Here is a 4469-nt window from a genome sequence, read left to right on the forward strand (position 1 = left end):
CCTGCTCCTCCTCTTCCTCCTCGGCAATGCCGACCCACTCTTCAAAGGGAGTTGGCTTCTCTGTCCCAAGAACCTGGGCATTGAACACCTCAGTGGCGTATCGGTACTACAGGTCAAAGAAAGCCTAGTTGGTGTCTGGATGGATCATAGACCAGGCCATCTTCATGCGCTCTTCATAGTCGCGCTCATTCTCAGTGATCAGCCGGTCTTGCTCAGCCGCCAGTTTTTCTTTATGGTCCGCCTGGGTCTGAGCCAACTCATTCTTCAGGCAGTTGACCTCTGCACGCAACTCAGTATTCTCCTTGTCAGCCTCCCCAAATGCTTTGACATCAGCTTGGAGGTTTTTGACTTGAAGTTCAAAGTCGGCTGCCTTCTTGTTAGTCGTGTCAGCAGCAGCCGTGAGCTCCTTGATTAGCTCCTCCTGTTTCATCTCCGGGCTTTTAGTTTGGATTTCATATATAAGGGTGTTATATTGGGTAACATCAATAAGGTCGGCTGCCCTTCTATTGGCATCCCTTACCTCCTCTTGCTTCTTCCGCAAGGGGACCTTCATGCCGTCCACCCTCAACATCACCTGCAAAGTCATCCGGAAAGGGGTTAGTATTTCAATTACGCTACAACCGGCAAAAGAATAAAGTGGCCCAAAAGCACCCCAACCGGTCAATTACCTCAGCAAGCAGTGAGTTGATGCGGTCTATGTTGACCTGGTGCACGCCCGACATCGCCTCTTTCTCGGACCGGGTGAGGGTCCTCAGCATTCTCTTGGCATAATTTTGGAGGCCCGGCCAACGAGAAGAGGCATCTGCATCAATATATTTATTGGTTAAGTACTGAGCATAGGCGGCACCTACATTCTGCCGGGTGCCTGAAGAATCCCCTGATTGGGTAGCTTGGGACTTGACTCACATAGGCCCAAGCGGCCAGGGGGGATCAAAGGTGAGAGCCGTACCTTGATTTTTAGGCTGAGGGGTCATCCCACCCCCAGCCACATTGGAGCCGGATACTACAGCAAGCACCCGGCTTGAGGGAATTTCGCGCTCCCTCATTTCAACCTCAGCCGGCCTTGTGCTTAGGCCAAGGTGTTTTAGGCTTTTGCCTGCTGAGGTAGGCCTCTCAGGCACAAGCGGCCTTCCGGTTGAGGCAGGGGTAGCCGGAACCCTTCTTGATTTGGAAGCAGGCCAGGAGGGCTCCTCTCCCGGTCTCTTCAGCATCTGTCTTAAAGAACGAGGAACATTCTTGCTCCCCATCTGAAAAAGAAAACCAAACAGTCGGTTAATATCAAAATAAGCATCAAATCATACAAACGGTAAAGAGCTCAGCCGGCGCTTACCCCATCATCTTTGGCCACGAGTTGGGCCCTCTTTTTCTCCAATTGATTCTTCCGGATCTCTGCAACAGATTTAGCCGGTGTCTTTTCAGGAGGCACCATCTCTAATCCTTTCTGTGCAAGGAAGAAAAATCAAAAAGTCAAAACCTATTCAAGTATGATACAGATGGCATAAAGTGCCGGTTAACAATCAACATACGTCTGCTCCACATTGTGCTTAGGCCTCAGGCGGAAAGGAACGCCTCGTCCTTTAGCCAGTCCGGATTAGGGACCCAGTTCTTGGGGAAAATGACTTCTGTCCCATCATCCAAAGGCAAGGAGGTCTTTTTGAAGAGACCCATCTCCATTATTTGTGTCCAAGCCTCTTCCGGCACTCTAGGAAGGGCGCACTTCTTTCCAAGGATAGCGTATTGTAGCGACGCAACCGGTATTTTAGTTGCAACGGTGGGGAAGAAACCATGTAAAACTTGCTCTTCCAGCTGCTCCATTTTGATGGCTTGTCAAGCGTCATCATGAATTCCGGATGCGTGGTCAATGTATATCACGCATTCTAGCCGCGTGGGGCACGGCTAAGGTAGTGCATATGTGCAAACACCTCCCAGCTAGCCGTTATATTCTGCATCTCGCAGGCGGCTATATATCCTAGTATATTCACCCAAGAGTTTGGTGTTAGCTGCCAAACGCCAAGGTCATAACCCCTTAGAATGGCTTTTATTGTATTATGGAGGGGAAACCGGAGGCCGGCTTTGAACGCCGCTTCATAGCAGCCGAAATAATCATCGGCGTGATCAAGGTCGTCATCCCAGACGATGGTTGCCTCTACAGGCGGCACCACAATCTCCCATCCTACCCTAACCGGGCGCTTTTCCAAAAATGCGGGTAAGGTGGCATTTAGAGTGAACACATCCGGGGCGGTCATGTGCGCCTCTGTTGGATTGTTGATAGAGGGCCATTTATATGCCTCCTCATCCTCTTGGGGAACATCCGTGTAACACCCCAATAATTCTCTCTAAAAGAAAACCTGTAAAAACCTGTGATAACCTGTGAAACCTGTATAACCTGTAAAACCTGTATAACCTGTAAGAGAATTATTGGAGTGCTACCGCCAGGGTTCAAACGTTAAGGCTAATTTCAGAAATCAGCAGCGGAAAACTAACTTAGTTTTAAAAAGAATATAAGTTTCAAAACTGGAAGTCAAAACTCAAAGTCTTACAAGTTGGAACCATAACGACCCTTATTCAAAATCCAGTAAAATAGGAAGTAATGGAACCAACACCAAAATAAAATTCAATCTGTTATGAAATAAGCTAACTGGTTAACCAACTCTCCATTCAAATCCCATCACCCTGATGCAAGACTGTTTATGCAAAAACCTGTGATGAATCTGCTCCCCAATATTACAAGTGTAATAATTGGATCATTACAGGGTCATTGAAGGCAAAGGCCATGACCAAACAAAAACACACAAAAGCACGCAATCAGCAACGCTGAGTACATACAAGTTACGAAATATAGTAAAGAGTTCTAGCATGATACTAACAAGCATTCCATACACTCACAGTATTATCATTGACTCGAACACATGACTCCATAGTTACTCATTACTAAGTTTTTATTTAAATAGCATTGATCACTTCATTAATTAATTGGATTAAGCAATAGACCGGGTTGTCCCCCTGTGCTCCATTCCGGAACATTAAATAAGAAAACCCTATGCCTCCTTTCGGAAGACATTAATAAACATCCAATGGCAGACGGGCGCGACTCCGTGGCCATAGCTAGTATGAGATCTCATCTAACTCATTATAATTTTAAAAGAATTTAAAACAAGAGACTCGTAGATCAGACGACCTCTGAAAAGTGCACGGCCAATACCCCGTGAACCCCAACCCATGTTTGTCATTACTCTAGGTGTGCACAAATCCAGAGTTTTATTGCTCATCCTTCTTGCACTTTACGTGATTTACCAGTTTAAAATTTGGTGATGACTCATGTGCAAACAACTCAACCAATCATACATCAATCAATCAAATCATTCAAGTTTCCAATTAAATTCTCAATTTATCAGTGACAAACAACATTTATTATTGCATCCATTAACTACCTCGGTGTATAAACACCTTAAGTGCATAAGGCACCTCAAATTCTCAACTTTGTCTTATAAGACTTTAATTCTTCCTTTACTCATTCCATTTCAATATAAACGATCAAGTAATCAAAATAATTCATTATATCTTTGCCTCTAAGCTCACTTTGAACATTATTGCATAAATACTGCTCTTAAGGAAAAATCAATGCACATTTCTCAAGCATGAATTAAACTAACCATCACATCTATCATCAAACAACTCATTACCAAACAATTCCAACCAATCACAAGTTCCCTAGCATGATTCTAGGTTTTTTCCAAGTCCCTAAACATGCTCCTAAAATCAAGGTTCCTCGTATTCTTGTACGTACCTTGAGTAAACAAATTGATTGGCCACCTTAAGGCTAGAAGTCACCTTCTACGAAGTCCTCTCCTAAATAAAACAACAGTAGTTCAATCAATCACCCAAGTAATATATTTTACAGCAATACCAACTACTTTAAAATCCTTTAAATCATTGAAATAATGCTCTTAAATTATTCCTAATAGCCAAAGTTAATAATTAGTACTTGAACTATGAGTTTATATGCTAAAATCATAAAAGTATAGCTTATAGCATAAAATTTCAGCACTTTAAAGTAAACATTATAAATCTGAAAATTTAGTTTAAAATTATAAAACAACCGCATAAACGTTTTCATTTGAAATAATCGTTATATAGTACGTTAGTATGTTAGGAACTTGAAAATCCATCATATAACCATGATTTAAAGCTATTTAAAGTTAAGGTTAAAATCTGAAATTTCAGTTTAGTAGCAAAATATAGGGATATATACATCTAAACTTGAAATATATGATTAAAGTTCAATCATATTCATAAATACCCAATTAACTTTCAAATTTCATAGCTTAAACCCATATATATATGTAATTTGAAATTTGAAATTTAGTTTATAAACGGGGTAATCGAATTTTAAACATAATTATATACATACTATAATCAAATAATCTAATCTTCCTGCTTTGAACCCAAAAATCAGCTTTCTAAAAAAA

This window comes from Chenopodium quinoa, unplaced genomic scaffold (genome assembly GCF_001683475.1).
Source record: "Chenopodium quinoa cultivar QQ74 unplaced genomic scaffold, ASM168347v1, whole genome shotgun sequence".
NCBI classification, from domain to species: Eukaryota; Viridiplantae; Streptophyta; class Magnoliopsida; order Caryophyllales; family Amaranthaceae; genus Chenopodium; species Chenopodium quinoa.